General features: G+C 38.3%; 1 pseudogene; it reads left to right on the forward strand.

Annotated features, from left to right (window-relative positions):
- The first annotated feature begins 4,353 nt into the window (after positions 1 to 4,353).
- On the forward strand, positions 4,354 to 5,195 carry LOC142166376 (chromatin remodeling protein EBS-like; annotated as a pseudogene).
- Positions 5,196 to 26,392: the final 21,197 nt, after the last annotated feature.

The following is a 26,392-nucleotide window of genomic DNA, read 5'->3' on the forward strand; positions in this document are numbered from 1 at the left end:
ATGCTGGAAAACAGCCTATAGGAAAGAATATGAAAATAGCAGTTTTAAAAGTTTTCTGGAATGACTTGTAGTAATCACATTACTTGTTGCAGTACAATCCAACTTCATCTCCTGAATGAACTTGCCAATTTCTTTCCAAATCCATCCATCCATGGACATAGAATTCGTCACTTGACCCTTTCTCTATGAAGGTAGTCACATTTCTGTATCTTACTGGTTGATTTTGATCACTCACATACCATATGGCAGCCTTATTTCCCAGCAGCAATATATAGTTGATGATGATCATTTCATAAGTCCAGAACCTGAAAACATAATTGAACATTTTGCTATGTGACACCGCCATCCTTCTGATGGTGATATCTCCATCCGCTGATGTCCGGAGTTTCGGCCAAGGCCCGATTTACCTGTGCAACATTACCCCCTACCTGTCGTTGAGTTGTTTTTGGAAAAAGGGTCATATTTACCTCTCTACTTTCAAATATTATCCTCCGTTTCACAATTCAACTATAAAAACCCCTACCGTTATACTTTGGTCCAAATATACCCCCTATCCGTTAAATAATCTGGTCCCAGCCTAAAAATAGACACGTGGAGTGCTAGGGATTAGTTTAAAGGACCCTTTCATTTTGCCCAAATCAACACCCAAAATTCCCATAACCCGACCCATTTGAACCCATTTAATCACCAAAGAAGGGTCTTCTTCACGAAAGATTTTAGCTTTCACTCTTTCCCTATATTTCTCGTCCCAAGTGGAGCTGCTGCTTACATTTTTTTCTGAATTAACATCATTTAATTCAACATCCACCACATCGTACTGAAAACTGTCGAAGACTGAGAAGGACGTGTCATCTTCTTCAGAGGAAGAAAGACTAGTGCTTGTGGGGTGGTCTTGTTGAGGTTAGGATGGGTCAAGGCAAAGAAAAATGGTTGAATTGAAATGGGTTTTGCTTGGATTTGAAGATAGTGATGAGTTCAATGTCCTAAAAATCTCAAGGCTTTCATATCAAGATATTCACGAAACTTTTCAGCTTGAGTTATGCAGAACCCAAATGGTTGAATTGAAATGCTTTTTGCTTTATTCTGCTGGAGAGGGTGTTGTTGCGCCGGCGTGGGTGGTTGCAGAGAGGGGGTGTTGAACTGTGAAATGGAGAAAGGGTTTTTTGAAGAAGGGATAAATGGGGATTTGTTTTGTCATTTTGAAATTGTTTGAAATTTGGGCTTATGATCAAATTCAAATTTGCTTTTTTGCTTTTACTTGTTTTTTTGTTTGAATTAATGGGCTGGGTTAAGAGAGTATTTTAAGGGAGGTAATGGGTCGGGTTATGGAAATTTTGGGTGTTGATTTGGGCAAAAAGAATGGGTCCTTTAAATAAATGTCTAGCCCTCCGTGTCTATTTTTAGGCTTGGACCGGATTATTTAATGGATAAGGGGTATACTTGGACCAAAGTATACAACAGTGGTTTTTATAGTCGAATAGTGAAACGGAGGGTAAATACGAATAATATTTGAAAGTCGAAGGGTAAATATGACCTTTTTCCTTTTCTACTATATACTTCACATCCCTTCTAAACTTACCAACCTCACTTCTTCCTCTTCCTCAGCCTATTTTTACTATATACTTCACATCCCTTCTAAACTTACCAACCTCACTTCTTCCTCTTCCTCATCCTTGTGAGTTTTTGGCCAATATTGTCCCTTATCTTTGAGGGTAGGTCTATTTTGGTCCCTCAAATATATCCCTGAGCATATTTAGTCTCTTAAGTATGCTAAAGTTGAGCACCTTTAGTCTCACTGACAGAATCTGTCCAAGATCAATTACGGGGTTGGTTTCGGCACTCACTGTCTTTTTAATTTACTTATCAAAAAAATTTATAAACCAATCCCCACTAATAGTACAGAACTGATAAATTTTAGATTTTAACGTTGAAACTTTTACTTTTAACAATTTCGGTTGATTTTTTCAAAAAGAAAAGTTAAAAAAAAAAAAATAGAGTTGCCAAGATCACTTCTAGGCATATTATTAAAGCAAACGAATAACCATATTGTATTATCACTTTTAGCCAGCGCCAAAAACTATTTACATCTAATAGCTGAAAAAGTATATAAAATTTGTATAATTATTGTATATTAACATACAAAATGTATATATACACAAAATAATATACAAAATGTATACCTTTTTTTGGCTATTATTTTTACAACGGCTATACAATATCATTTTCTCATTGAAAACTGGCACAGAAGGGGATATTTTCAAGGTCAAAATTTTAGAAGACATTATCTAAAAATGAGGAATTAAAGTGATAATTTGCGTTATCCAATAAAAGGAGAGAAACGTTTTGCTTCAGAGCAAAAGATTTGCTTCATGAATCAGAGTTGGTTAACACTGTTAGTTTTTTAACACATTCTGTCAGTGAGACTAAAGGTGCTCCACTTTAGCATACTTAAGGGACTAAATATGCTCAAGGTTATATTTGAGGGACCGAAATAGACATACCCTCAAAGATAAGGGACAATATTGGTCAAAAACCCCATCCTTGTAAAGTTTCCCATGCTTCTGTTTCCCTTCCTGGAAAAGTAGGAAAATTCTTTCTTCTGATATAAACTCAGTTGGCATGTGTAATACTGGAAAATCACTAGAAAAACAGCAAACTTGAGATGATAATGCAGCTAAGGTCAGGAAAAGTGGGAAAAGATAAAGAAGGTGAACTTCTTGTTTTTTTCCCCCATTTCTCATTAACATTAACCGATAAATGATTTTGAGGCATTTCCATTTCTTCTTATTTTTATATAGTTGGAGAAGGTGACCTTTAAGGATTCTGATCAGTCAACGCAGGATATTAATGAAAACTGTGGAAGCAGTGGCTTTACTTGAAGGCTAGGAAGGTTCTTCTACTTGAATTTCTCTCCAACTCTACAATTGAACTTCAGGCCACTCATCGAATTGAGTGTCCTGATGCTCGAATTGAGTGTCCCGAAGTTCGAACTTCAGGACATTATATAGGTGGAGTAGCGTATTCGATGATGGGTGTATCAGTGGTTTTTATGTGTTTTGTGATGCTGTTATGATAAACAATGGAAGCAGACTTGAGGCAGAAGGATCTGTCATCGAGAAGGTTTAGTGGGAGTAAATGTGAATCTTGCTTGTAATGAAAAAAAACTCATGGCATGAACATTCGTTACTCGGTTAGTGCCTTTACTAGAGAACTTCTCCTGTTTCTGATTATTTTCTGTTGCATCCTTGCTACACCAAGTAAGTATCCATAACAACTTGGTTGAACAGATTCCGGAATTACCACTGCAAAAAGTTATTGGACTGGTTTCAGGCTCTTTTTTTCCCGAGCTTTCTTGGAGTAAAGTGAGTTTTGTCTGTGTGAAACTGTAAGTAGCTCTGTGAGAAAGTTTGATGTTTTGAAGTTTGAAAGAAAGAAGAAAGTAGAAGAAGAATAAAAAGAAGAGGGAAGAAGGTACAGCAGAAGAAGCAGTAGAAGAGTTTTCCGTGTTTGGCTAAATTTTCAACACATTGCAAATGCTGAATATCTTTTTCACAGCCGCTCTTTTGAAGTTGCTATTGCTGCACTTAGCCCTTGTTACCATGGTTAAGTGATAAAATTAAAATAAGAATGGGTCTGAATTAAATACTGTTAAGTGGTAAAAATGCATCTAAATATACATGATATATTTTGGTGTACAATAGGTGCGAATAAGTTTTCTTTTATGAGCCATATATAATAGTTAGGCAGCTTTGATTACTTTGATCTGTTACTGTGCTAAAGTTGTTAAAATAGCATGGTCTAGCCAGTTTTCGGACTGGTCATTTAAAAATAGCCAACGTTTGCCAAGTTATTGAAAAATAGTCACTATTTTGCTGCAGCAAAGACCAGTCCAGCATAATATACTGGAGTTCGGTGCACCTGTGTATGAACTTGCAGCATATTATGCTGGACCGCTATACTTTACTGGCTCCAGTATAATATACTGGAGACTGGAGCACCGATGCTCCAAACTCCAGTATATTATGCTGGACCGGTATAATATTATGCTGAAGTATTTTTCCGGATTTTGAACAGTATTTTCGTTCAGATTTATTTTTACATGAAAAGTGGCTAAATTTCGATTACTTTTGAAACTGTGACTATTTTTGAATGACCACCTGTAAATCTGGTTATTTTTGAATTTCTCCCGCTAAGTTGGACGAGTTCATCATCATATTGTTGCATTCTGGCCGTGCAATCGTTTAAAACTTTCTTTTCTTCGCTAGTAAAATGGTTTGCGGGTTAGCAACTAGGGCTTTTGCTCCTTTTCTTCTTCTGAAGGAGTGGTCCCAGTGCTTACCCATTTCCATTTTTACAGTTGTCATCTCCAAAATAGTTTCTTTTCTTAGTGGGTCATTGATTTTCATTAAAGAAGTGGGAAAAAAGACCGAGTCTTTATTGTAAAAACAAAAAGAAATTTCTGGGTTTTGAAGAGTGAGTTGAAAGATTGATGGCTAAGACTAACCTGGGAAGAAAGACCTTGATTCTTACACTTAAGGGCACCAACAAAGTCGTTAGACCTGGTGATTGTGTTAATGAGACTCTTATTCTGATAAGCCTCCTTATGTGGTAAGAGTGGAGAAGGTTGAGGCTGACCACCACAACAATGTGATAGTCAGAGCTGGATGGTGTTACTAACCTGAGGAGTCTCTTGGTGGTTGCAGATATTACATGGGGCCAAAGAGCTGTTCTAGTCAGATCACTTTGATATGCACCATTGAAAGGAAGTGCATACTTCTCTCGTTTTAGAACTACACCAAATTGGAGAATGTGGGTCCTAAGGATTAGTTTTGTAGGTTCGGGTACAAAGCTACAACAGGGGGTTTTACTGCTACCTTGTCGCAGGGTATAAAGCTACCACAATGCAAAGACTGGTTCCATCCCTCTTGTATGGGTATGACCATTGAAGAAGCAAAGAAATTAGAGCGTTTCTTTTTGTTTTGACTGTTCCTCAGAAGATGATGGTGAACGTTCTTTGACCTCATTTCATGTTTCACCACCTATTGAGCCAAAGCGCAGGAATAGATAAATGGCTGACCTTGATGCAGTATGTAGGATGTCTTGGTTAGATGGAAAGCTGTATGTATGATTACAAGCCTCTAAGAACCCCCAGTCTTATATCCAAACTAGTGAACTCACGCAGTTAAATTAACGATATGATCAATTTCTAATATCTGAATAAAAAAATAGCAAAAGTAGTCAATCGATTTAGTCTTATTTTCTTTTCATAAATAGTTATATCCAATAAATGGTGTGGTCAAATTTTTTTTTCTCTACTTCTTGGAGGCACTTATATTAATTTGACCTCCTATCATGATTATTTTCTTAAGATTTCTAATAGATATATTTAAGTTAGAAACTTATATTTTCAAAATTTTAGGAAGTGAATAAATCTATGTCCAAGTGTTGCTTTTCTTCTCCTTACTTTCATAAAAATAAAAAATAAAAGAGACTTTATTCTATTTTAAGGAACAAAGAAAAGGCAAAAATGTTTTTACTATATTCTCATTACAGTTTTGGCATTTTGAGATTTTATTTTTCTCCTTTCATTATTTTTCTTGTTTATCTATTATTCTTTTCACGATCTTATATTCATTCCAATATTATCTTCCACTTCCCACAATTTGTGGCCCTCTTTATTTACTTACCTTTGCTTATCTTTTCTATTTATTTTTTTTGCTTTTCTTTCTTATATTTACACCCTTCTATCATTTCTATTACCGATTTCCTCCTACTAACTCATGAAAATCCAAAAATTTAATTTCTCTCTTGATTTTTTTTCCTTATACTTTCCTTTATTTATGTACCATATTTAAAAAATTCAAATATCACTTTCTAACATATATTAGTATACCTCCCTCTTTTCCTCCTTTTTTTCCTTCTCATAGAGTGCATCAACACTTAAATGTTTCTCCAGAGTTATTCTCTTGTCCTTATTGATCTTGCTCTTGTAATGTTTTATGCCTCGTTCAAATTTATCCTTTTGAATTTAGAGAGACCAAAAAAATTAGATAGCTCAAAATGCCAAATTCTATCGTCCTCCTTGTAAACATTTGCGATGATCCAAGTGGCGCCAATTATTATTCTAGGTTTTATTAGCCTAGAAAACTAGAAAAACTAGAAAAAGAGTTTATTTTTAAAAAAGAAAGATTTCGTATAGAGAGTGAAGGATTGATGAGAACAATAAATGAAAGTTATGTGATGGAAAAGATTTGCTTAAATATTTATAGTAAACCAATTCAATTTGTAACTTTCATTGAGTATAATAGGAATAAATTGTAACGTAAATTAGACAGAGCAATTGTAATAGAATCAGTGTTAGTGTATTAATTAGTAATAATAGGATCATAATAACCAATTGAAACAGATATTATAATTGATTTGGTAGCTAAAAACGGATGTCTTTCAGTTATGGTATTATTGTTTTCTCTTTTCCCTTATTTATTATGGAGCTATAATTAAAATTTTATTTCTTTGGGTTCAAAAATTAAATATATTGTATTAAAATGAGAAGAAAACCCCAAAAAACTGAGAAAATAGATAAATATATTTCCTAAATTAGGAGAGATGCCACATCAGTTTTTTTATTCCCAGCTTTATTATATACTGTATATAGATTCGGGTGCAAAATAGGTTATAATATTAGTTAACGGATTTAATTTCACTACTAGAAATTCGGGAAAAAGCGACCGCAAAAAGCGACCAGAGTTGGTCGCTATTGGGCTAAAAAGCGACAAAAAGGGCCTGATAGCTATATTGATGGTCCCTTTTATTTAGGGACCAAAGTTGGTCGCTAATTAGCGACCAACTTTGGTCTCTAAGCTAAATGGACCAATTTTTTCGGATATTGACTATAGAGACCAACTTTGGTCGCTTTATTAATTTAATAATATAAATTTGGCGACCAAAGTTGGTCTCTAAATATAAAATACGTTTATTTATTTATTTATTTATTATTAATCATTAAAAAGCGACCAACTTTGGTCTCTAATCCAAATATTATATTTTAAAATCTGGAAACTAGAGACCAATGTTGGTCGCTTTTTTATTCAATTATTTATTTATTTTATTAAACTAGCGACCAACTTTGGTCCATAAATACATGAATTTAATTTATTTTTTAAATATTAGCGACCAACTTTGGTCGCTATATCACCAGAAATTTTATTTTTTTAATGAAATAGCGACCAAGTTTGGTCGCTTTTTGTAGAAATCTGGGTAAATAGCGACCAACGTTGGTTGCTATTCTCCAAAAAATTATTTTTTTTAACATAAAAAGCGACCAAATAGAGACCAACTTTGGTTGCTTTTCTGTGTATTATTTTGGCAGAAACTGCCTGTTTTGGCAGCTACACCACCTGCCAGTCATACCAAAACCCTAACAAGCAACAACAACAACAATTCCAATAACAATACCAAACAACAACCCAACAACAACAACAACAACAACACAAAAACAACATTAAAAGCTACATTAAAACCAAGAAAGTGTAAATTTCAATAGAACTACCAAACTAAGTTAACTCTTATTACAACCCAATGGAAAACAAATTGTATTTGTCTAGTTCAAATTGTCTAAAATTCATTCATTGTTTGGTACATCATTATCATCAACGTTTGATGAAGTTTCATCATTATCACGGTATTGAGAAGGGTCTACTTGTCGATGACGGGAAGAATGATCATGGGGAGGACGGGAGGAACGACCACTTGGAGGACGGGACGAACGAGCACGGGGACGGGCAGCCTTTGGCGATGATGGCCGAGACCGGAGAATCGAAAAAGATCCAGCTAGGAGATTTTTGATCTGCTCTTGCATGCTCTGGCACTGAGCGACCACGCCAATATACTGAGCATCTCTAAGCTTTTCTCTTTCCTTGGACGCTTCTAGCTCGGATGTGAGCTTTGTCACAGTCTCCCGCATAGCGGAGAGGCTCTCCCCATCAAGTTGCTCGGCTTGCGAGGAAGTCCCTATTCCTTGCATTCCACACCTATAGCGATGGAATGTCTTAGTAGGAAGGCCGTATACCTTCCCCCATTTTGGACCGCCTGCAGCCCGCGTCCATAGTCTTTCAACATCCTTGGCCGAAAGTTGGAATGGCGTGCCCGACTCATTAGGTGGCTGGCTGCGTATGAATTCCTCAGCTTCAACTCTGAAACGATCCTATAAGAAAAAGTAAATTGAATTAGTATTTCAAAATTTATATAAAAGTAAATGAAAAGTGAAAACTTACATGTACAGTCGAGGCACGTCCCTCGACCCACCTTTCTTGATCCGTTTCTTTCTTCTTCTTCACAATATGAGTCTCCCTGAATAGCTCATCTTGGTTCATCGGACGACCCAACTTCTTTTCCTGAAAATTCATAAATTTTAATTAATAAATAGAATAGATATACTTTGAAAATTAAAATAAATTAAGCAATTACGTACCATTCTTCTTTTTATTGTCCCCTGGCTGACCGCACCTCCAGTGTGCAATGATCCTCCCTTCTCAGATGCGCGAGCTTTCTTTCCTTTTTCGCTCTTCTGTAAGAACTCTGCAGTAAGCCATTGCCTTTGCAAATCATCCCAAAACTCCTGAAGCAACCAACCAGACTTCTGGTTCAGCTGTCTAGCTATGGAGAAAGAATGTGACAACCGCTTGCGAGCTTTGAGATTAAAATTTGCAGCCACGTCCGCGCTATACTGGTGTTCCCATACACACTTGCTCTGTATTTCAAAAGTTAAATATTATATGGAAATATCATAAATATAAATAATTATACTGCTTAAAAGAACATTTATACCTTAAATTCATTGAAAATTGCCTCCTTCAGTGAGAATGGGAATTCACGCCAAGACGCATAAGGGGCATCATAAAGCTTTCTGGTTGCTTTGGTGATTATCCTCGTAGTAATATTAATCGGGAGGAACCTGCAATTTAATAAATAAAACAAATTAATATCTTAGTAAAAACTGTACAAAAAAATAACAAATAACTCTTACCCATCACCCTCAGGGACTATGATGATCCTGCCATACTGATCATAATGCACCTCATCGTCAGAAGCAGTAGTAGCATCAGCATCATCGTCCGAAACATGTGTATCAGAGGCATGTGTGGAAGGAGTAGGGGTGGTCAGAGCTACTATCCCGCAAGCGAAGGCCTCCAATAGGTGGAGTCGCTGATGACGATAGATGTGATCCCTATGACTGTGACATAGCTGCACGGATCGCAAGTGGCTGTGATACTGATTGCTGTGACCCGAGTGGCTGTGACCAGACTGGCTGTGACACTGATGGCTGTGATCCATATGGCTGTGACACGGATCGATGCGATCCATGTGATGCTGCTGGGTGGGATCCACGTGGTAGTGAGGCAGGTGGACTGTATGTCGGACGCACAGTCTGATGGCCTTGTGAAGAAACACCCGGGGTCTGCACGAAGGTGTAGGGCTGGTGATGTTGTGGAAGCTCAGTATAGCCATGGGGTAGAGGCTGTGGCATAGTGATAGGCAAATCAGAAGATGGTGGAAAAGATTGATGAGTAGTATCTTCTACCCTTCTCTTTTGCTTCCTAGCCTTTTCTCGACCCCGAGAACCACTACCTTCATTGTTACCTCGACCCTTGCCTGTTATCTGCATAATATAATACATATTTAGATTGAAACATATAAGGAAACTATCTATAAACCAGAGTTATCGAAGAAACCAACTTTTTAAAGCTCATCGACGTATTCTTCCTCGTCAGAGAATTCTTCTTCCTCGTCAGAGAATTCTTCTTCCTCACTAGTTTGAGCTTCATCAGTTGATTCTTCTTCCTCGTTTTCTATAATTCTTACTTCATTTATATCAACTTCTTCCAATATGTGTTCAAGATGTTCCAAATCATTTTCTAAAAGTTCGTCCACTATTTGGTGAACACTGGAGATATCGTTTTGATATGCAACATCCAACACATTCTCGACTTCGACCCTACCTACAGGCTTAGTTTTGATTACAACCCACCAATCAGACTTATTCCGCCGAAATGGATAAGGAGCATAATACACTTGCCTAACATTATGTGCAATTATGAAAGGATCATAGCGATCATACTCCCTCGTATGATTAACCTCAATTATGTTGTATTGATTGTGTACTCTCGTACCTCTTGTTGGATTTGGGTCAAACCACTTGCATCTAAAGAGAATAATTTTCTTAAATGGCCTACCTGAATATTCTAGTTCTATTATTTCTTTGAGCACACCATAATAATCAATATCTCCAACTTGGTTGCCATCACCACCTTGAACCCACACCCCACTGTTGTTGCTTTTTTTATTTTTAGAGCAACCCTCTGTATGAAACTTATAACCATTCACAACGTACTTGGAATATGTTGTGACCTCAACCCTAAGTCCCCAAGATATATCTTTCAAAAATTGATTTACACCATTATTTGGATCATTTACCTACATATTGTTAACAAAATTCATAAGTTAGCATAACTTCCAAACATTGTTTACCTACATAGTGTTAGAATATTTTAAGGATATACTTACAAATTGTTTGAACCACCTATGAAATGCCGTATATACAACATCTTGGCCAAATTGACCCACGAAGTGACTGTGACACATCAAATATTTTTAGTAGTTGCATTGAGATGTAATCACAGTAAATTTTATATTTTGATAACTATTAAATCAATACTTACTTGAGAAATGGTACTACTTCGGGACAATTTAGCAACACATGAAGTGTAGCTGACTTGAACTCCATATCACTCAAATTTCTCTTTCTACCATCCTTAGAACATCGGCCTGGTTGATTGAATATGGACATAGGCGGATATAATGGATCATTCGTAAGGTCGACCGTGTGCCTGTTGGGCCTATTCCTAGCACATGGCACGTTGCTCTCAAAATAATAAAAACAAAAATGAGCAGTTTCCTTTGCAAGATAAGCTTCGCATATAGATCCTTCAATTTTATTCCTCTGCTTAACAAATTGTTTGCATTTGCCAATTGTCCTACATAATTTCAGGTTAGCCAAGAACATTCAAATAAAACAGAAAATTATATATGGACTATAATATTACCTCTCAAAGGGATACATCCATCTGCATTGAACAGGCCCTCCAAGTCGTGCCTCGTGTACAAGGTGGATTGGAAGTTGTTCTATCACATCAAAAAACCCACATGGAAATATCTTTTCCATCTTACCCGAAGTTACACGAATGTTCTGATCCATCCGGCGTAGGTTTTCTTCCCTTAATATGGAAGAACACAAGTCTTTGAAAAGCAAACTAATCTCAGTGATGGGTTTCCAGATTCTTTCAGGCAAACCAGAAAACGCAATAGGCACTAAGGTCTCCATGAAAACATGACAGTCATGACTTTTCAAATGGCTCAACTTCCCTACCTCCATATCAACTTTTTTCTCAAAATTCGACGCATAACCCTCAGGCATCTTCAATTTCGTTACCCAATCACAAATCTGCCGTCTTTCCTCCAAAGTGAATGTGTAACTTGCTTTGGGCTTGAATAACTTACCATTGTTTGCTATCTGCAAGTGTAATTCAGGCCGCCTGCAATATTCTTGTAAGTCCATTCTAGCCTTCGGGTTATCCTTTGTCTTACCTTTAACATCCATCACTGTGTTGAACAAATTGTCAAAATAATTCTTCTCAATATGCATGACATCAAGGTTGTGACGGAGAAGATTATCCTTCCAATAAGGCAACTCCCAAAATATACTCTATTTGGTCCAATTATGAGTAACACCGTATCCGGGGAATCTATGCGGTGGAACTTCAGTAACTTTACTGAAGTTCTGGACCCTCTCCCAAATTTCATCACCTGAAAGTATCGGAGGTGGATAATCGTATTCTAGTTTATTCTTTTTGAAAGCATTTTTCATCCTTCTAAACTCATGACCCTCAGGCAAGAATTGACGATGACAATGAAACCATGATTGCTTTCGGCCATGTTCCAAAGTGAACGCTTTACTATTTTTCATGCAGTAAGGACAAGCTAGCTTCCCAGCAGTCATCCACCTAGACAACATTCCATACGCAGGAAAATCATTAATTGTCCACATTAAATTAGCACGCAAATTGAAATTCTGCTTGGTTGATATGTCATATGTTTCAATACCATCGTACCACAATTGTTTTAGCTCATCAATCAAAGGTTGCAAATATACATCTATCAAACTTTTCGGATTACGTGGACCGGGGATAATACAATTTAAGAATATATATGGACTAGTCATGCACAACTCGGGTGGTAGATTATAAGGTGTAAGAAAGACAGGCCAACATGAATACGGTATCGCAGATACAGAAAAAGGCGTGAAGCCATCCGCACACAGACCTAACCAAATGTTCCTTGGTTCACTAGCAAAACATGGATATGTCCTATCAAAGTGCTTCAAAGCTTCTCCATCTGAAGGATGGCACATAACACCAAGTGGTCTTCTATTTTCAAAGTGCCATCTCATATGAGGAGCAGAACTCATCGACGTATATAACCTCTTTAGCCTAGGTATAAGAGGTAAATAATGCATCGCCTTGATAGCGACCATCTTCCCGCTGGAAAGCCTCTTGAAACGAGACTTTCCGCAAAATTTACAAATGCTTAAATTTGCATCATCTTTATAATATAACATGCAACCATCTTCACAACAATCAATTCTCATTGACGAAAGTCCTAACTTAGAAACTAATCTCTTTGCCTTATAGAAATCACCAGGTAATTCGATTTCCTCGTCAACTAGTTCACGCATAAGGTCAATGAAAGAAGCCATGGCTGCTTGAGAAATATTTCAATCAGATTTGATACTTAGTAATCTAACTGCAACAGACAACTCAGAGTGCGGACGTCCTTCACGTAGTGGACGACTAGCTTCCTCTAACTGTTCATAAAAATGTCTTGCTTCATCATTAGGAGTTTGTTCAACATTTTCGTTGGGCTCACCCCCAAAGTGCATTCCAAAAGCATTCGCAACCATATCATGAATTCTGGAATTACTATTTCTATTCTCCCTCGACCTACTACTTTCACCAACAACCATGTTATGAAATATCCCATGGCTACCATCCATCTCTTCATGATTAGTCCACACAAAGTAATTCGCTATAAATCCCACCATATAAAGATGAACCTTAACTTCCTCCGGTTTTCCAAACTTCATACAGTCGCACTTAACACAAGGGCACCTAATTACTCCTTCTTTTATGTATGGCGGAAGTGACATTGCATGTCTAATAAAGTCCTCAACCCCTTCTACAAAATCCTCCCGCAATCCCCGCCGATTAGGATAATTCCTATTGTACATCCAAGAACGATGTTCCATCTATTTAAATAAAGCAAGAACAAATTAACTTAGTTAATTCATAGCCTAATCTTTTTTTAGTTAACTAAAACTCCAATTCATATCCTATTATTGTTGTTTCATAAAATGAAATTTAACCCCATATATAAATTAGTCTACCTAAATAGTTAATTTATTTGAACCCTAAAAGTATTAATAAGAACCCTAAAAATTGCAAGTAATATATAACATGGAGAAATTGAACCCTAACATGGAGAAATTGAACCCTAACATGGAGAAATTAAACTCTAACATGGAATTAACTTTGAACTAAACATAGTTGAACAAATAATATATAACTTTGAACCCTAATATATTGGAATTGAACCCCTAAAATCACTGTTTCTCGGAAAAATAAAAGAAAGGAGAGAGAAACTAAACTTGGGAGTGGAGGTCGCCGGAATTTGCTGCTGCCGTCAGGGGTCGCCGGTGGCGGGGGCGTCGCTGCTGCTGGAAGTCGGAGGGGGGAAGGGGTTTTGAGTGTTAGAGGAGAAAGATTTTAATTTGGGGAATAATTTTGAAAGAATGGACCTGAAACCCGTTTTGGCTCCTGTTAAAAAAAATAGCGACCAAACTTGGTCGCTATTTTGGTAGCCAAATTATTTTTGACTGTTTGACCAAAATAGCGACCAACGTTGGTCGCCATTTTTGACCGTTTGACCAAAATGGCGACCAACTTTGGTCGCTATATTTGAAAATAAATAAATAAAATAATTATTTTCCTCTTTTATATATATATATATATATATATATATATATATATATATATCCTACAAAAGCGACCAACTTTGGTCGCCTTTTGGTCAAACGGTCAAAAATGGCGACCAACGTTGGTCGCTATTTTGGTCAAACAGTCTATACTTAGTGCATAGTATAGCGTAAGTATATATATATATATATATAAGCTATATTCGATACAGTATTACCTAATACACTTATACTTAGTGCATAGTATAGCGTAAGTACATATATTATATATATAAGCTATATTCGATACAAGTATTACCTAATACACTTATACTTAGTGCATAGTATAGCGTAAGTACATATATTATATATATATAAGCTGTATTCGATACAGTATTACCTAATACACTTATACTTAGTGCATAGTATAGCGTAAGTACATATATTATATATATAAGCTGTATTCGATACAGTATTACCTAATACACTTATACTTAGTGCATAGTATAGCGTAAGTACATATATTATATATATAAGCTGTATTCGATACAGTATTACCTAATACACTTATACTTAGTGCATAGTATAGCATAAGTACATTGTCACACCTCCTTCTTGCGCGCCCGCCCCCGAAGGGTTAAATGCGCGAGGGGAGTTTTTCCAATTTAAGTGACAATATTCGAAATGAGATTATTTATTTAATTCAGAGTCGCCACTTGGGAAAGGTTTGGCTTTTGGTGTCCCAAGTCACCGGTTTATCTTGAATCCCAAATCGAGGAAATTTTCGACTTTTCCAAATGAAGTCTGCGAACCAGAAATTCTAAGTAAGGAATTCTGTTGACCCGAGGGAAGGTGTTAGGCACCCTCGAATCCCGTGGTTCTAGCACGGTCGCTTAAATTGTTATAATGGCTAAATATCTGATTTAAATACATGTTATGACTTACGTGCTTTAATTAAGTTTAAACCGCTTTTATTATTATCATTTATTTTTATAGTATTGCAACGTCGTGAAAATGCATCTCGAACCACGTCACAATCAATGCACCCGTAGTTGTTAACACATTTCGACTCCGTTGAGATTTGAATTTGGGTCACATAAATGCGCACCCGAATTTAAGAATGTAATTTAATTAAGTCGCGCCTAAAAAAGTCTAACGCGTTATTATCTTTGGGGAATGCAGTGGAATTCACTAAACAGTCCATCCCAAATTCTAAGTATTTATTATGATTAATCATTGAGGGCCCCGCAATTTGCATTTTTTATTTAGCGAGGCTCGTCTCATTATTTTAGAAGAGGATATCCTAAAGTGACTACATTTCTATTGTGTTTGTCTCTAATAAAATGAAAGAAGGAGGATTACATGCTGATTACATGCTTGACCAACTTCGGATCCTTATTTGACTATCTGATTTTATGAGGCGTGAATTATTTTGTGCTTTATTTCATGGATGAACGTGTTGTTAATTGGTCAGGGGGAATTAATATACAAGATCAATATCACTACTAAAAGCTTATGATAAATGTTTTTTAGATCCGAGTTTGAAACCCACTTATTTAAACCAAGTCAATAGAATTATCCTATCGAAAACTATTGCTAATAGAGTTTGAACAGGATCATGTGAACTACCTACAAAGATTCAATGAAATCTAACATCATATCTGGCAAGATTAAGGGCATTCTATTCTATACATACAGAATATTAATTGAAAGGTTACCTAATTGTCTGTGTGCCAAAACACTCATACATGCCTTATCAGACAATCCATTAAGCAAACGAAATCACAATTTAGGGTGAACTAAGCTGCGATTAAGTACAAGGCTACCTAATGTGCTTCTTTTGCTGAATCACAAACTAAACAAATTACATAAATCTAATAGTATTCATAAAAAAAAACTGTAATTGCAGCAAGCGAATGATTAAACTCCTGCATATCTTTGATTTCATGCTTTAATTGTTACATCAGATGCAAGTCTTAGTATGTACCTGGATATTGGATACAACAGAATAAGCAAGGGGTCAGTAGAGCAATAGAAGCAATACCAAACAGCAGCAGTAACAACAGGTACCAATAGAACAAAATCCCAGTGCAAGAAGCCACTAAAGCCAATGGAGGAAGGGCAGAATGAAGCAAATTCCCAGTAGTATGGAATCAGAGATCCAAGCAATCCAATTCCAGGAGAAACAAACAATACAAATCCAAACAATAGACTTAGCCGATACTTGAAAGAAGACAGAACTGATTTGGACAGTTTGAACAAACTAAGAATCGAACAAACAGTAGGAAGGAAGCAGTTTCTGATTTTTGTGATATCCCTCTCCCTATCTCCTTTCTTTTCAAAACCTAATGTCAATCTTCAGTTTTGAAATTATACTGAAGTTATCAAAAGAAATCTTTTCCAGTTCTCTCTGTCTGTCTGTGTGTGTTAATATGTATGTATTTCAGCTCTCTCTTCTCAAAATCTCTATCTGATGTCTTCTATCTCCTCCCTCTAAAACTGATGGAAGTCCTGCCCTTTTATAAGCCTAAAGTCATCCCTTTAACAGCCTGTTTAGACCATCAGAATACCCTCCCATGTGCTGTCCCTTTTCAGTTTCCACTTAGCTAATTAAGTATAAACAAAACCCCATGATATTCCCTTGGCAGGCTTACCTTTAGTAATGTTTATTATTTCTGAAACTAAAGTAGGGTGTGGGCAGCAGGATGTAGTCTGACAGCATATGCTGTCAAACTATTTAATTCAAAAAGCCCTTAGGCAGGGCACAGGCTATTCACAAATGCACATGTTGTGCACAAGTGCACATGCCCTCCAATTTCAAAACTGTAACTAAACAAAACATTGATTTTACATTTCTGATTCAAATTAACAATTATAAGCACTAGATTCAGTTCTTAATTGATTCAGGCAATGTTTAACTGCAGCAGGTCAATTTGTTATTGTTCAGATAGTTAAAACTAATTGACGACATATGTCGACTCGACTATATTAATCATAACAGGTACAATCGTAGCCAAAATCAGACATTTAAAAGTATCAAGCACATGATTTGAATTATACTGACTAAGCAGAATTGGTATTCGAGGAATCAATCAGTCAGTTCAACTTTGAAAATCAGCTAATTGCACGACACTTACATACACATTATCAGAACAAATAGAAAGACTCAATCAAACAACAGAGGTTCAGGCAAAGTGGACAGGGCACAGTTGATAAAATTCAGGGACACAAACAAAACATGAACAGACCTTTAAAACAATCAAATGAACCAAAACAAATAAAGAAAAGAAAGCAAAACTTACCTTAAACCCCGAAAAATCAAAATCTTACTTGGATTCGAACAGACCTTTCTTAAGGCTGAACGGAGAAACACTTCAATTAAGGTCCATTAGACCTTAATCTCTTCGGCTTAAACGGATATGGACCAGTGACGAGGAACCCTAAGGTTCCAAAAATCAAATCTAGGATTCATGCTTCCCTGATCAGATTCGGACCAAACCAAGCCTGGTTTGGTCACGATGGGGGTCTGGGGAGTGTCTGGTGTGAAACTGGGGTTAAACGGTGTAAGTCAAGTTCCGACTCGAATCTTCAAATGAAGATTCGAGAAGGTGGGAAGTGATTCGAGTTAAGTGGTTAACAGATCCGTGTTCCGGATGGCAAGGGGGTTCTATGGTGTTAAGGGTAGGGTCACCGGCGTTCATGCCGCCGGGTTTCTGGTGAAGGGAGACGGGGGCGGCTAGGGTTTGAAGGGGAAAGGTTCGGTGAAGACGAATGTTGGGGTGTTGGATAGGGGGCAGGGTATGGTAAAGGGCTTATATATGGAATGGGTGGGTTGATTTCAGCCGTCGGATCAATCGAAATCAATGGCTTGGATCTGAAGGCTTAGGGGAAACGGTGTCGTTTCATCTAAAGAGGGTTTGGGTTGGTCCGGGTGGAAATGGGTCGGGTTTATCACGGGTTATGAGGAAGTGATCTTGGCCGTTGATCTATCTGAGATCAACGGCCCAGATCAGATTGGATTAAAACGGCGTCGTTTGGACGTTCTGGGTGTCAGCTGGTCACGGACCGGGCAAGCCTGGTTTTGGGCTGGGTTTGTTTGGGCCAATTTGTTTAAAATTGGCCCAAGTCCGAAAAAAGAAAGGTTTTTTATTATTAATTTATTTTCTTCTTTATTTTTTTAAAAAAACAAAATCTAAGTAAATCAAATTAAAATTAAATAAACACTTAATACAATTAATTGCACACACATTAAAATATTTTAAAACAGGTAAAATCAAACAAAAACAAAATCACGGACAAAGATGCCTATTTATGATTTTCTATTTAACAACCGTGTTATGGTTCAGATTACGCATGACACATACATTTTTTGTATTTTGTTTTAATAAAATAAAAATGGGCAAAAATCATAAATAATTAACAAAGTGCCATGTAAAAATCCAAAAATTGTGCAGCAGGACCAATTATTATTATTTTTTATTTCTTTTGGAGCGATTGTCGCGCGAAACAAAAATCACGTGCTCACAGCTGCCCCTCTTTGTTCGGAAACACGAAGAGTTTTCGTGCAAAGATAAAGTGAGCGTGTATGAGCGATTTTTGCCTATGGACTACTCCGTATGAAGCATGTTTTTGAAAGATCTGACCGAATCTTGCTTCAAAGATTTCCTACATATCCTGGGCTAAACAGGAATCAGGTCAATGTAGTTCGGGAAGTTTTGGTAGCTGGGACTACCATGGGATTGCAATGCTTGCTGTTACTGCTGTTGCTGTTGTCACTGCTGCATCACTGACCGCCTTATTACAACCAAAGGAAAATTGGAAACTGAACTAACTACTTATATGCATGTCAACTGCTAGTTACAAGATTCCTATCTATCATTCTTTTGCGACTTGATCTTGGGTCTTAGCTGATTCTGCTTGTAGACTCCGATCTGAATCTTGATGCTTGCGAGTTGCGGCGACTTGTTTAATCTTTGGGATACTTAGTGAGACGCGATTGGCAGGGTTCAGGACTTTAATCAAATGTTGGAGTCAATCTGCCTTCCATTTACTCCGATATCTCGGGACATCTTTTTTTTTCTTTTTCTTCTTTGTCTTTTTTCTTCTTTGATTCTGAGTTGAGACTCATCTCGTGGGTCATTTCGAATCGTGTGGCTCGAGGTTAGACCTGCGGGAGAAAACAAACAAACGAACGAAATTTTCTGCCCCAGTTTTACTAGGAAAATTTCGTGAATTATTCGCCAGGAAGTTCATAAAATTGATGAAGGAAGATAAAAATGCTCAGTTCAGGGTTGGAGCCCTAATACCGACTAGCTGGGGAGAAGTTCAGTTTTAGAGTTGAAACTCTAATACTGGCCAACTGGGGAAAAGTTCAGCTTAGGGTTTAAAACCCTAATGCTGACTGAAGGAAAAGTTCAGTTTAGGGTTTAAAACCCTAATGCTAATTACAGGAAACAGTTCAGTTGAGGGTTTAAAATCCTAATGCTGGCTGAATGGAAAAAGTTCAGTTTAAGGTTTAAAACCCTAATGCTGGCTGAATGGAAAAGCTCAGTTTAGGGTTTAAAACCCTAATGCTGGCTGAATGGAAAAAGTTCAGTTTAGGGTTTAAAACCCTAATGCTGACTAAAGGAAAAATTCAGTTTAGGGTTTAAAACCCTAATGCTGACTGAATGGAAAAGCTCAGTTTAGGGTTTAAAACCCTAATGCTGGCTGAATGGAAAATGTTCAGTTTAGGGTTTAAAACCCTAATGCTGGCTGAATGGAAAAGCTCAGTTTAGGGTTTAAAACCCTAATGCTGACTAAAGGAAAAATTCAGTTTAGGGTTTAAAACCCTAATGCTGATTGCATGGGAAAAGCTCAGTTTAGGGTTTAAAACCCTAATGCTGGCTGAATGGAAAAAGTTCAGTTTAGGGTTTAAAACCCTAATGCTGACTAAAGGAAAAATTCAGTTTAGGGTTTAAAACCCTAATGCTGACTGAATGGAAAAGCTCAGTTTAGGGTTTAAAACCCTAATGCTGGCTGAATGGAAAATGTTCAGTTTAGGGTTTAAAACCCTAATGCTGACTAAAAGGAAAATTCAGTTTAGGGTTTAAAACCCTAATGCTGATTGCATGAAAAAGCTCAGTTTAGGGTTTAAAACCCTAATGCTGGCTGAATGGAAAAAGTTCAGTTTAGGGTTTAAAACCCTAATGCTGACTAAAAGGAAAATTCAGTTTAGGGTTTAAAACCCTAATGCTGATTGCATGGAAAAGCTCAGTTTAGGGTTTAAAACCCTAATGCTGGCTGAATGGAAAAAGTTCAGTTTAGGGTTTAAAACCCTAATGCTGACTAAAAAATTCAGTTTAGGGTTTAAAACCCTAATGCTGACTGCATGGGAAAAGCTCAGTTTAGGGTTTAAAACCCTAATGCTGGCTGAATGGAAAAAGTTCAGTTTAGGGTTTAAAACCCTAATGCTGACTAAAAGGAAAATTCAGTTTAGGGTTTAAAACCCTAATGCTGATTGCATGGAAAAGCTCAGTTTAGGGTTTAAAACCCTAATGCTGGCTGAATGGAAAAGGTTCAGTTTAGGGTTTAAAACCCTAATGCTGACTAAAAGGAAAATTCAGTTTAGGGTTTAAAACCCTAATGCTGATTGCATGGAAAAGCTCAGTTTAGGGTTTAAAACCCTAATGCTGGCTGAATGGAAAAAGTTCAGTTTAGGGTTTAAAACCCTAATGCTGACTAAAGGAAAAAGTTCAGTTTAGGGTTTAAAACCCTAATGCTGATTGCATGGAAAAGCTCAGTTTAGGGTTTAAAACCCTAATGCTGACTGAAAGGAAAAAGTTCAGTTTAGGGTTTAAAACCCTAATGCTGACTAAAAGGAAAATTCAGTTTAGGGTTTAAAACCCTAATGCTGATTGCATGGAAAAGCTCAGTTTAGGGTTTAAAACCCTAATGCTGGCTGAATGGAAAAAGTTCAGTTTAGGGTTTAAAACCCTAATGCTGACTAAAAAATTCAGTTTAGGGTTTAAAACCCTAATGCTGATTGCATGGGAAAAGCTCAGTTTAGGGTTTAAAACCCTAATGCTGGCTGAATGGAAAAAGTTCAGTTTAGAGTTTAAAACCCTAATGCTGACTAAAGGAAAAATTCAGTTTAGGGTTTAAAACCCTAATGTTGACTGAATGGAAAAGCTCAGTTTAGAGTTTAAAACCCTAATGCTGGCTGAATGGAAAAGGTTCAGTTTAGGGTTTAAAACCCTAATGCTGACTAAAAGGAAAATTCAGTTTAGGGTTTAAAACCCTAATGCTGATTGCATGGAAAAGCTCAGTTTAGGGTTTAAAACCTTAATGCTGGCTGAATGGAAAAAGTTCAGTTTAGGGTTTAAAACCCTAATGCTAACTAAAAGGAAAATTCAGTTTAGGGTTTAAAACCCTAATGCTGATTGCATGGAAAAGCTCAGTTTAGGGTTTAAAACCCTAATGCTGGCTGAATGGAAAAAGTTCAGTTTAGGGTTTAAAACCCTAATGCTGACTAAAAGGAAAATTCAGTTTAGGGTTTAAAACCCTAATGCTGATTGCATGGAAAAGCTCAATTTAGGGTTTAAAACCCTAATGCTGGCTGAATGGAAAAAGTTCAGTTTAGGGTTTAAAACCCTAATGCTGACTAAAAGGAAAATTCAGTTTAGGGTTTAAAACCCTAATGCTGATTGCATGAAAAAGCTCAGTTTAGGGTTTAAAACCCGAATGCTGGCTGAATGGAAAAAGTTCAGTTTAGGGTTTAAAACCCTAATGCTGACTAAAAGGAAAATTCAGTTTAGGGTTTAAAACCCTAATGCTGATTGCATGGAAAAGCTCAGTTTAGGGTTTAAAACCCTAATGCTGACTAAAAGAAAAATTCAGTTTAGGGTTTAAAACCCTAATGCTGATGGCTGGGGACAAAATTCGAGAACAACCACTGACTTCTTTTTTTGAATTTTCTTACTTTAGTAAAAGAATAAAAGGGAGTTTCGTGGAAACTTACCTTTCGAGTGAATTCCTTATTGCCAAAATGTTTCTTGTACCCATGTACCTTCTTCTTTGGGCGACACCTGCCTCTTGCACGGTTGTCTTGGATTAAGCTTGTTTGAACTTTTCAGACAAAGAACATTTGTTAGTTCGGAAAATGACGGTCGGTTTGGTGACCTTGATCGTTCCCGGTTGCCTTGTTGCGTCTTCATTTCTGTCGCGAAGTCCCGCTATTGATTTGATTCATATGTCAGAACCCTTTAGACTGCTCAGGCTTGCATTTCCAGATTCTGTGATGATTTGCCCCGTAAGGCTCTTTTTCTTTTCTCTTTCTTTTTTGTCCCGTTTTGATTGGAGGTTCTCAACGGGGATTTTATTGGAGGTATTCTGTGGGAATTTGTACAAAAGGAAGCTTTGTGGGGGAATACTTACAAAGTGGATTCTTTGTGTGGATTTTGTACAATGGGGTATGCTGAGTATTTGTTTCAAAACGAGCTTTCCAGGGTTTGTTGGGGTAAGCTTGTTGGGGAATATTTACAAAGGGACTCGCTGGGGATGTGCTGAGGAAATTCCAACGTGGATTTTTTTTTTTTTTTATGTATTGGGGAGATTCTGCGGGGGATTGTACAGGAGGAGACTCTGTGGGGATTTGTCTGAAAGTGGACTTGCTGGGGAAAATTTCTCTTTTCGTCTTTACTTCGAACGCCATCAAACATCATGATTCATCAAGTTTGGACAGACGTACCAACGAAACGGGGTGTTTTCCTTCATGAAACGGAACTCCGTGAAAACGAACCTGCCAACTATCCTTTCCGGTACATCTAGAACTTGGGCTTAAACATGAAAGAGATTCGACAAAAAAACAAAGAAAAGATAAAACGAATTTCAGAAAAGGAGTGCCCCTTTCGGGACGAGAAAAACTTATCTGAGGAAGATAATGCTGGCTTTAAATGACATGACATGCTCTTTGGCCTGGACGCCTGACCTTCCATGAACTTGCGTTTCCCTGAACCAGAACGAATCTGTGATTCTAACCGGTGGAACTTTGCCGAGACCTCTTTGGGGTGGAGTCATTCTTTTCGGCCAACAGCGCCCTTTGCGGGTTTTCGCTGGCTGACCTCTCTCATTTCTCTTCCTGTCATCGCTTGATAGCACTCTTCGTGAGTTTTTACTAAACAAGCTCTCTCATTTTTGTTTCTCTGCTCCCGTCGCCTCGTGGTGCCCGAAAGTTTTCACCGACGAGACTCTCTCTTTTTATCTCTCTCAATTCAGCGTGTGCCGGTCTCCATTTGCGACGCTTATTGGTTCCCCACCATATTTGGTAATTGATTTGAAGGCTTGTGCTTGGTAAATAGAGGTAGATGATACTAACTTCCCAACTGTTCGACGTGCCCCGGTTTCAATTTCAGGGTGAATGGGATTTTATTGTTGGTGTGACTGAACCTCAGGGAGAGGCTGCCTACGTATCCTTTCGGAATCAAGTCAAACGTAGTTCAGGCCTCAAACAATTTTTTGTTTTGTTTTTTTTTTTTTTTTGTAAGCGGCTCAAAGGTTTGTAGAGAGAATTGGGTAGTGTTTGGGGAGTAGTGGGGAATAAAACCTTCGTCATTTTCAAATGTGTCAGGACCACTGGAGTATGATTTAGACGTAGTATCTCTTGACTGCATCTGCATTTACTGCTGTGTCGGGGTCATTTCCTTCGATATCACCTAAATAAAATGCTCCTCTCGGCAATATCTTCCTTATGATGTACAGGCCTTTCCAATTTGGAGCAAACTTCCCTTTTGCTTCCTCATGATGCGGCAGAATACACCTTAGTACCAACTGACCTACTTCGAAATTCCTAGGCCGGACTTTCTTGTTGTAAGCACGAGCCATTCTTCGTTGGTACAACTGTCCGTGACAAACTGCGGCCATTCGCTTTTCATCAATCAAAGTCAATTGCTCTAGCCGAGTCTTGACCCACTCGCTGTCTTCGATTTCTGCTTCGACGATGGTTCGAAGAGAAGGAATTTCTACCTCTGCCGGTATTACAGCCTCAGTCCCATAAACCAAAAGGTAAGGAGTCGCCCCTACTGATGTGCGTACCGTAGTGCGGTACCCCAACAATGCAAATGGTAACTGCTCATGCCACTGTCGGGAACTTTGGATGGTCTTCCTCAAAATCTTCTTGATGTTTTTGTTTGCCGCTTCCACAGCACCATTGGCCTTTGGCCGATAAGGCGTGGAATTCCTATGCGTTATCTTGAATTGCTCGCATACATCTCCCATCAAGTGACTGCTCAAGTTTGCTGCGTTATCTGTAATGATAGTCGCAGGAATACCGAAACGACAGATAAGATTTGAGTGTACAAAATCCACCACAGCTTTCTTAGTGACCGACTTGAGAGTGACAGCCTCTACCCATTTTGTGAAGTAGTCTATGGCAACCAGTATAAACCTGTGTCCATTCGAGGCCTTTGGTTCAATTGGTCCAATGACGTCCATGCCCCAGGCGACAAATGGCCAAGGTGCGGACATGGGATGCAGTTCCGTGGGAGGTGCATGAATCAAATCACCGTGCACCTGACACTGATGACACTTCCGAACGAAGCTAAAGCAATCCTTTTCCATGGTCATCCAGTAATAACCTGCTCGAAGGATTTTCTTCGCTAAGACATACCCGTTCATGTGAGGTCCGCACACACCTGCGTGTACTTCGTGCATGATCTTTCTCGCTTCCTCGATATCGACACATCCTAGGAGATTGAGGTCCGGGGTCCTCTTATATAACAATTCACCGCTCAGAAAGAAACCACTTGCATGTCGCCTAATGGTCCTCTTTTGATCTCCAGTAGCGTGCTCGGGGTATTCTTGCGTCTTCAGGAACCTCTTGATGTCATGGTACCAAGGCTGCGTATTTGATCCCGCCTCGATCACACTGCAGTAACCGTGTCTTTCCTTGATTTGGATTTCCAAAGGATCGACGTGGGCGTTGCCCGGGTAGGGTAGCATTGAAGCCAAAGTAGCAAGTGCATCTGCCAGTTCATTGTGACACCTCGGGATATACCTGAACTCTATTGATGTAAAGCGCTTGCTGAGGTCCTCTACATGCTGTCGGTAAGGGATAAGCTTGACATCCCGAGTTTCCCATTCTCCTTGAGCTTGCCGGATAATCAGGTCAGAATCTCCCATAATCAGTAAGTCTTCGACATCCTGATCGATTGCCATATGCATGCCCATGATGCAGGCTTCATACTCAGCTGTATTATTTGTGCAAAAGAAACGAAGTCTAGCTGTGGCGGGATAATTCTGACCAGAAGGCGAGATTAAAATTGCTCCAATCCCTACACCCTTGGCGTTCACGGCTCCGTCAAAGAACATCTTCCAAACATGAGCTTCCTCCGAGACCACTTCTACGGTGTTTACTTCTTCATCTGGAAAGTAGGTATCCAATGGCTGGTATTCCTCATCGACCGGATTTTCGGCCAAATGATCTGCTAACGCCTGGGCTTTTATTGCCGTGCGAGTGACATAAACTATGTCGAATTCCGTAAGCAAGATTTGCCATTTAGCCAGTCTCCCAGTAGGCATTGGTTTCTGAAATATATACTTCAAAGGATCCAACCTGCTTATGAGGAACGTAGTGTGGGCTTGGAGATAATGTCTCAGCTTTTGAGCAACCCATGTGAGAGCGCAGCATGTCCTTTCCAGCAGAGTGTATTTGGCCTCGTAGCCGGTGAATTTCTTGCTCAAGTAGTAGATTGCTTGCTCCTTCTTTCCGGTTACGTCGTGTTGCCCGAGGACGCAACCGAAAGAGTTCTCCAAGACTGTTAGATACAAGAAAAGTGGCCTCCCCGGTTCTGGAGGGACCAAGATTGGGGGATTCGAAAGGTATTCTTTGACTTTATCAAAGGCTTCTTGACACTCAGTTGTCCATTTGATCACCACATCTTTCCTTAACAGCTTGAATATGGGCTCACACGTGCTTGTCAGCTGGGCAATAAACCGACTGATGTAGTTCAACCTGCCTAACAGACTCATCACGTCTTTCTTTGTTCTCGGGGGAGGCAGATCTCTGATGGATTTTATCTTAGTTGGATCTAGCTCGATACCTCTCCTGCTTACGATGAAGCCCAAAAGTTTGCCTGACGGAACTCCGAAAGCGCATTTGGCTGGGTTCAGCTTCAAGTCATACTTCCTTAATCTCTCGAAGAATTTCCTCAAGTCTTGGATGTGATTATCCTGCGTCCTGGACTTTACTATCACATCGTCCACGTACACCTCTATTTCCTGATGCATCATGTCATGGAAAATGGCAGTCATGGCCCTCATGTAAGTAGCCCCAGCATTCTTCAGACCAAA

The sequence above is a fragment of the Nicotiana tabacum genome, chromosome 11, assembly GCF_000715075.1.
Source record: "Nicotiana tabacum cultivar K326 chromosome 11, ASM71507v2, whole genome shotgun sequence".
Taxonomy (NCBI): domain Eukaryota; kingdom Viridiplantae; phylum Streptophyta; class Magnoliopsida; order Solanales; family Solanaceae; genus Nicotiana; species Nicotiana tabacum.